Genomic DNA, 9,093 nt, shown 5'->3' with positions numbered 1-9,093 from the left:
GCAATATCTCTCTGGTACTCCTCTACTAACAAAATATCAGTGCTAGATGGCACAACTAAAAATTATTCCAAAGACTCAGATCCATGTTCACAAAGCAGTCTAAAAGGGTGAATTTGGGGTTGAGAGGTATAATCTGGGGCTGAGATAACTGGCACAAAGGACTATGCAATGACCAAGTTCCCAAGCAGCTCGCTATGAACCACATTCTTCCCACACATAACACACGAAGAACTCTTAAATGGATCACATCATTTATGCACTATGTGTGCTCCTGTCTTTTTCCTCTGTTCTCCGTAAGACACATTAGATATTTATTGGTTCATGATTCCCTCCTTAAAGTCACTTTTTCACACTAAACTATACATAACTCCTTCAAAATTGCCAATATGACTAAATCTAAAATGCCACAGGCAGTTTTCTTACAGTTGATTATCCAACACATCTACTTTGTATTTAAATTACTTTCTACAAACAAAGTTTTGATTTCCAAAGTTTCTTTTATGTTCTATGAAAGTTTTTCTTCATTGAATTATGTATTAGTCAGAGAATTTTCATGTATTTCTCTAGGGAAACAGAACCAACAGAAGATATCTGTAACTATGAGATTTTGTTAAAAAGGTCTCACACAGCTGCAGGGATGCATGAGTCCAAATTCTGTAGAGCAGGCCATGAACAGACAACTCCAATGAAGGTCTTTGATGAACTCCCCAGCAGAGGCTGACTGACTGAAGAAATAAAGTGAAAGTTCTCTCTTCTCCCTTAAAAGTCTTCAACTGATTGGATTAAAGCCAGCTGATTGGATTCTCTCATTGTGGAAGACACGCCCTTAGTTGATCACAGATGCAACCAATTGAGTAATGATTTAATAACCCAGCCCTCTGGTTTATTAACCATCCATGAAATGTCCTTTAACACCATCACCTGGCCAAGTTGACACATGAACCTAACCATCACAAACCCTAGTCCTGGTTATTGGATAAAGTATCATTTCTCTCCACTCCAAAGATATTAGCAATAGATGACATGATGTAAAGTTTTTGCCTGCAACCTCTGTTTCCTTAAAGTTGCTTTCTTTTCATCTACTTGATTTTGTATCCTTCCCTTTTTTTCATATATCTCGTTAATACTTGCACTAGGTACTTATTTAAGAATAGAAGACTAAAATGCTGATTAGGAAAATGGAGTAGATTCACTTCTCCCCATTCTTCCCACTAAGTACAGTTAAAAACCTTTGATCTTATGTATAAACAAACATAAGAAAACTCTGAAAGGTGGAGAATATAAAGTAGACTGGCTAGGACCTTTGGATATGAGGAAAAACACAATGATAATTTTCCTAGATTTTCTTTTTTAATTTATGTATCTTGGACTGAGTGCTAGAGAAGTCAGAAACTCTGAGTGACAACTAGCATGGACTTAAAGCTTAAAGAAAAACCAGCTCTCTCTAGCCAAATGACCAGAGAAAGGGCAGCCTACCAAGACGGAAATCTTTTAGACAATATCCTATTCCAACAAAATACCATAGAAAACACTGTAGCTTCAACACCCCCACTCTCTTAATTTCCCATCTCCCCCATCAGAAAAGGCCAGTGAGGAGCCCAGTCTGCAGCAGGATGGTGTCAGAAAAAGTGTAGTGTGGAGATGAGACTCTCATCCTCACTTAGCAACATCAAGGTCCTTTGCCTGTTAAAGGAAATAATGTGGGGATAGTGGTCTTTTACTTTCACCTGGCAGTAATGAAGTGGAATCCACTCTCTTTCCCCACTGTACAGTCAGAGGAGTCCTATTAAAACAGAAGATTTAAATAAGATCCATAGTCTCATAATATAGTATCCAAAGTGTCCCAAGACAACTGAAAATCATACATCATACCAGGAATCAGGAAAATCTCAACATAAGAAAAGACAACCAATAGATGCCAACACTGAGATGACCCAATGTTGGAATTATCTGACAAGGATTTTAAAGCAACCATCATAAAAATGCTTCAAGGAGCTATCACAAACAACATTCGAAACAAACGAAAAACAGAAAGACTCAGCAAAAGAAATAGAAGATATATAGAAAAACCAAATTGGAAATTAGAGAACTGAAAAATACAATAACTGAAATTTTAAAAAATCATGGGAAGAACTCAACAGGAGAGTGGATAAGAGAGAGGAATACTCAGTGAATCTGAAGATAGAACAATAAAAATCACCAAACTAAACAACAAAGAAAGACTTTTTTTGAAAATGAACAGAGATTATAACAAAAGATCTAACTTTTTTTGTCATAAAAGCCCTGAAAAGAGAAAGAGGGCAGTACTGCAAAAGTATTCAAAGAAATAATAGCTTAAGAACAATACCAAATTTGATAAAAGATGTATGCCTACAGTTTCAAGAAGATGAGTGAGACCCAAACAGGATAAACTCGAATTCAGGACAAGACAAAGTTTAGTCAAACTTCTGAAAACTAAAGACAAAAAAAAATCTTAAAAGAACCAAGCAGAAAATACCTTACCTTATCATGAAGGCCAGAAGGAAGTGGCACAAAATTTTTTTATCAGTGCTGAAAGAAAATAGTTGCAATCTAGAATTTTATACCTAGCAAAAAAATGTCTTTCAGGAATGAAGGGGAAATCAAGACATTCTCAGATGCAGGGAAAACTAAGAATTTGTCATCAACTAATCCTATCCTTCAAAAAATGACTCAAGGTATTTCTTAAAACAAAAAGGAAAAGAAGAAGGTATCATGGAACATCAGGAGGGAAAAAAGAACAACAGAAAGTGTAAAAATATGAGAAAATACAATAGGAATTCTTCTACCTTTTATGTTTTCTAAATTGTTTTGATATTTGAAGTAAAAATTATAGAATTGTTTGATATGGTTCTCAATGTATGTAGGAGGAATATTTAAGACAATTATAAGCCGGAGGGGGTAAGTAAAGTTCTATACTTTACTCACACTAGTAAAACATTAACAGCAGTCACTTGTAATAAATAAATAATATAATATAATAATATAATATAATATAATGTAATACCTCGAGCAACCACTAAAAAAAACTACACAAAGAGATACACTCAAAAACACTATTTGATAAATCAAAATACAGTTTTAAGAAATGCTTAAGTAACTGGAATATAGGAAAAAGAAACCAAATAAGTGAAAAACAAAGAGAAAATGCAGCAAAAATAAAGTGGCAAACTTAAGCCCTAACATATCAATAATTAAATGTAAATGGTCTAAAGTCACCATTTAAAAGAAAGAAATTAGCATAGTGGCTTAAAGGAAAGAAACTGTCATGCAACTCTATGCTGCCTATAAGAAATTCACTTTAAAAATAGCAATATAGGTATGTAGAAAGTTGTAATGAGTTCTAATTGGAGAATTTCAGAGTTGGCCAAGAAAAAGATTTGACCATTAGTAACAGTAACATACAAACTATTTATGGTAGGCAATGCTTCGGCAGGTTTGTGTGCAAGAGGAGAGCCCCCATAGCAGGAAACCTCCCAGAGTTCAGCAGTTGGCCAAGGAGCACCAGAGGGAAACACAACAAGGGGAAACCTCCCAAACCTCTAGGGGAGAAGAAAAAGGAAGGGGAATTTAATTGGGCCATTTTGGTGAGGACAATCTCCAGTGTCAATACCAAAAATTGTTTCTTTATGGGCCAGAAAGATTTCCAGAAATGAATCTTCCACTCAGCTGCAGAAGATTATAGTTCTAGATATAGATTGGAGTCAAGATAAGGTAGAATTCCATTGGCTTTTTGAAAAATATACATCTTTCACATTTGTTGTTTCCCCCCAGGCCAACACCACTCTATTTTACTCTCCTAATGGAATTAGCCTCCAAATATTCTGCCACAATTTGAAGGAGTAATTCCTTCTCTTGAAATTGAAGGAGGGGATTTGTGACTCTAAACTTCTTAAATGTGACATGTATACAAATCCTATTTTCAGCCTCAGTTTCACTAATTCCTTAGATGGGGGGTGGTAGTGGGTAGTTACCACAAGATAAATTATGTTCTTATTCAACTTTCGCCAGTTCTGGCTTAAAACGAAGCTTCCTTATCTTACTAGTCCTTATGCTATTTGGTTTTCAAATTTTTGCTACTGCCCTCTTATTTTCCCATTATTGTCCTTTTGGGTTTATACCTGAAAAACCCTTTGTTGGTTTGAATCTATTATGTACTCCAGAAAAGCCTATGTTCTTTTAATCCAATCTTGTGGTGGCAGACCTATTGTTGGGCGGGACGTTTTAATTAGGTTGTTTCCACGGAGACGCGACCCCACCCATTCAAGGTGGGTCTTAATCTGCCTGCTGGAGTCCTTTAAGGGAGAGACATTTTGGAGAGAGCTCAAAGCGGAGAGAAGCTAAGGGAGAAATACCCAGAGACAGTTTGGAAAGAAGGACCAGCAGATGTCGCTATGTGCCTTCCCATGTGACAGAGGAACCCCAGATGCCAACAGTCTTTCTTCAGAGAAGGTATCTACCACTTGATGCCTTAATTTGGACATTTTCATGGACTTAGAACTGTAAATTTGCAACCTAATAAATCCTTTTTGTAAAAGCCAATCCATTTCTGGTATATTGCATTCTGGCAGCTTCAGCAAACCAAAACACACCCCTTTGTTTTTAGTAGATTTGGGGATTGAGAGACATCAAATGCCTGCCTTTAATATGTCATTATTATAATTAGGTCTACCTCTGACTTATGACTATTTCTTTTTACCCTGGACACACAGAGGATTAGTATAATAGGCAATGACTAGGAAGACATCATTTATTTTTAGATTAAAATTGTAGAGATGACTTCCAACTTCCACCTGGGATTTAGAAAGCTGGAAAGTGGGTTATTTCTAACCTAACAACAGAAAAGTCCAGATCATCTTTAAAAATCATGCCTTTCCTTGAACCCATGGGAGAACTGAGGCCTCATAGCAACCACATAGTCTAAAATCTAAGGAAAAAACAGGTGCTTCCAAGAAGAAATAGAACATGACCTCTGGCTCATGCATAGCATGGAAACAGGGCCTCCATGCAAGAGGATAAGAAAAACCCAACTAAAATGTAGAATTTTGTAATAAATTGTTAAAGCCCAAGGGTGGACCAGCAGGAAAGTATAGAGCCACTGGGATTCACATACTCAAAGCTATGCACACCTTTCAAGTTCCTCTTCACAGACTTCACTAAGTAGTCACAAAAAAAGTCTCATAGTAGGACAAGAGAATAGAGAACTCCTTCTACTGTACAGGCCTAGCGGGGAGGGACTGTGCCCTCAGGAAGGCACAAAATCTTTGTGACCTTGGATTAGCAAAGATTTTTTTGATACTGCCCCCTCCCAAATTGAAATTAGACTTTATTCAAATGAAAAATTTCTTTTCTGCAGAAGTCATCATTAAGAAAATGAAAAGACGAGTTACACACTGAAAGAAATATTTGCAAAAATTCATATCTAATAATTGTGATGCATCTAGAATCTACAAAGAATCAAAAAGTCAATAACAAGAAAACAAATAAAACTGAGCAAATCTTTGAGCAGACACTTAACCAAACAAATGAAAAGATGCTCAACATCTAGTCCTTAGGGAAATGCAAATTAAAACCACAATAATATGCTTCTACACACCCACTAGCAAATTAAAACCACAATAATATGCTACTACACACCCATTAGAATGGATAAAAATTTAAAAGTCAATTGGAAATACCAAGCATATTGGTGATAATGTATAGAAACCTGAATTCTAATACATTGCTGGTAGGAATGTGAAATGGTTCAGCTGCTTTGGAAAACAGTTTGGCTGTTCCCCATAAAACTTGTAATGCAAGAGTAATAACCACTACACTAAGGCCTAATAACACTGTGGAGAAGGGCAGGAGCAGATCCTAAGAACAGTAGGGGGCCAAACAACAATTGGTTACAGCCACCAATTTTAACTGTTCAAGGACAGTCTCATTGCAACCCGATTAAACATTTCTTTCGTGGAAACCATAACCATACCGAGAAGCATTTTCTTTCACCTCCGTTTCTTCAGGATTGGTTAGATATCGTCAATATTGGGCAAGTGGCTGCTGCTCACCATGGTAAATTGAAAAGCTTATTATTTGCTTATTGACAATTTTCTAAAATTTCTTGACTGAGTACTCTACTGTAAAAGACGATTTTCCTCTGACAGTCTCCCTCGTATCTTAGGATGTGTTTAACTACCTGACGCTGGTCTATGGAGGGAACGTCGAGAGATTTACCCTTGCTGAAGAGTTAGGCTAGTCTGAGTCCATCTTTCCCGAAACAGGGCCGGTGACAATGGGATTCACTTCCCTCTGCCGCCCTTAGAAGAGTAAAGGTGCTCACAGTTTCCTTCCTCTTGAAGCTAAATTGCCTGGAGCATTGAAGTCCCTTTACTGTGCTTTTTTTTTTTTTTCCCCTGGTTCCTACAGCCTAAATGCACCGTGAAAGGTTTTTTTTTTCAAGTGTCTATTTAATACTGCTCACCCAAGCACTATTTTACGCTTGAAGACAAACAGGCAGAGCGGTGCTAATACATAGTATAAACATATAGTAATGCAAAGATCCCAGCTCCACAAAAAAAAGCGTCTTTCTCTTCAAGTGAAGATGAGACCGATGAGAATTACTGTACCGGAAGTGGGGTTCGAACCCACGCGGGCATATGCCCATTGGATCTTAAGTCCAACGCCTTAACCACTCGGCCATCCCGGTAACAACTGCAAAATGTGCAGTTATTATTTCCCCTATTATAATTAATGGGATTATTGACAGTCCATGGGAAATTGTGATTAATTTTATAACTTCCGAAACTGGTTCCAGGCTTAAAAGAACTCAGAAAGAAAACCTTTATAGCACTGCTTGGAAAGAAGCTAATAAAAAACGTTTATTTTCAACAAGTATCATCTGATCATTAACTCATGCCAAGCACTATAATGGATGTGCCAGTTTGATATATTGTGTCCCCCAAACGCCATTATCTTTGATGTAATCTTGTATGGGCAGACGTTATCAGTGTTGATTAGATTTCTTTGAGTGTTTCTTTGCAATGTGCCCCACCCAGCTGTGGGCGATGACTCTGATGGGATAATTTCCATGGAGTGTTGGCCAGCCCATTGGCTGGGCCTTCATCAGTGGAGCCATATAAATGGGTTGACCTAACAGAGGGAACTCAGTGCAGCTGTGAGTGATGTTTTGAAGAGGAGCTACAGCCAAGAGGGACACTTTGAAGAAAGCACAAGAGCTGCAGATGAGAGCCAGTTTGAAGATGGTTGTTGAAAGCAGACTCTTGCTCCAGAGATGCTAAGAGAGGACAAATAACCCAAGTGCAACTAAGAGTGACATTTTTGAGGAACTGCAGCCTAGAGAAGTTTTGAAACCAGAACCTGGAGCAGACGCCAGCCACGTGCCCTCCCAGCTAATGGAGGTTTTCCAGACACCATTGGCCATCCTTCAGTGAAAGTATCTGATTGCTGATGACATTTTGGACACTCTATGGCCTTAAAACTGGAACTGTGTAACCAAATAAACCCTCTTTTATAAAAGCCAATCCATCTCTGGTGTTTTGCATTCTGGCAGCATTAGCAAACTAGAACAATGGATTTCAGGGAAAGGGTGAATTATCCTTGAGAAGAAATTAGGAAGATAATGAAAAAATTACAGACCCTCTCCACCCCCTTTTCCTGACCTCCCTCATTTGGTGACCACTTATGCTCAAAAGAAGCCATTTAGTGGATCAAGCGAGAGAAAACAACAGGGGAAAGGAGGTGGAGTAATGGGGTGGGGAGAATTCAGCCATGTGAACCATGTTCAATAACTTCATTCCACCAAAGGAAGTGTACAAATTTTTTATTCCTCATCCAAGAACCCTGTTTTGCCTGATGAATACAAACTCTCACTCCAAACTGGTTGAATCAGATTCGCGAGGTGTGGCCTTCAAGTCTGGGGCTATAGAGTGGTTGGTTGAGACAAGTTTCCCCTGAAGTAAATTTGGAAAATCCTAATGCACGCCCATGGAGTTTGAATCTATGACACTGGTTTTAACAAGAAAACATTTTTTAAGCAAGAGTTTTAACTGTCCACAAATGAAACACATATTTTCTTGTGTACCTACTATACACTAGATGCTCAGCCAAGTGCATAGAAGCTACCAAGGCAGTTGGACACTGTCAGAAACTTCAGGGTTGGGAGGAAAGGGGGGAGGAGGGGGGAGTAAGGGGGTGGTGTTTAAGAACTCATTAAAGCAAGACCCCAGATGAGTATTGGAGGTGTTGGGTTGAAAGTCTATGAAGGTTTCTGGAACAAGAGATTAAATTCAATCCCAAAGTAGGGTTTGGAGTAGATTTCATTTATCAACATCGTGAAACACCTGCTGAGAGCCACCAAAAAAAAACTAAATAAATAAGTGGGTCACTGCTATTTTGGTTACCACAGAAAACAACTACAATAAGAGAGAGTCAAGTCAATTGTACCACACAAGCATAAAAAGTACAAGGACAACTCTCCCAATTTACAGATACAGAAATTGAGGTATAAACTAGTTAAGTAACAGTTCCAAAGTCAAATAAGTAGTAAGAAGTGGAGTCAATACTTACTCCCAGGTGTGTTGAGGCCAAAGCCAATACTAATAACCACTGCATTGCCTTGGAGGAAAGAAAGGTTGGGATAGAGAGACTAGTGTAAAGTGGGTGGAACTAAGCATGCAATATATAATTAACATCATGTGATAGAAACAGAAAGAGAAGTCATGGTATTAAGACAGGAATATACGATTAAATTGAAAAGCCTTTAAAATTCCATTTTTAAATAATGGTATACTGAGATCTAAAGAAGTTATTGATTTCCAAAAGTCACAAATCTGCAAATCAATAAATGTTAATAAAATTGAGATCAGGACTAGAACTGTTTCTATGCTACCAACAATATCATAGCAAGTGTTTATTGACAGAGATGGGGAAGAAACATATTAAACAGGTAGATGAGTTTCTTTTCAAAACAACTAGATGTTTCAGAAGTGCTTGTGTTTTGTAGCTTCCATTTGGGCTTTTCTCACAACTGCCTTTAAGAGCATCAGTCTGTTTTGCACTGGAAGGCATGAATGC

The 9,093-nt window shown here is 37.8% G+C and overlaps 1 non-coding gene across 1 annotated transcript; it reads right to left on the bottom strand.

The window, feature by feature from the left end:
* Nucleotides 1-6,623: 6,623 nt before the first annotated feature.
* On the bottom strand, nucleotides 6,624-6,706 carry TRNAL-UAA. Its single transcript has one exon. It is a non-coding gene; the product is annotated as a tRNA-Leu (tRNA).
* Between the last annotated feature and the right edge of the window lie 2,387 nt (nucleotides 6,707-9,093).

This window comes from Choloepus didactylus, chromosome 7 (assembly GCF_015220235.1).
Source record: "Choloepus didactylus isolate mChoDid1 chromosome 7, mChoDid1.pri, whole genome shotgun sequence".
Lineage (NCBI taxonomy): Eukaryota > Metazoa > Chordata > Mammalia > Pilosa > Megalonychidae > Choloepus > Choloepus didactylus.
Note: the sequence above shows the minus strand (reverse complement) of the source record. Positions and strands in the feature narration are given on the sequence as shown.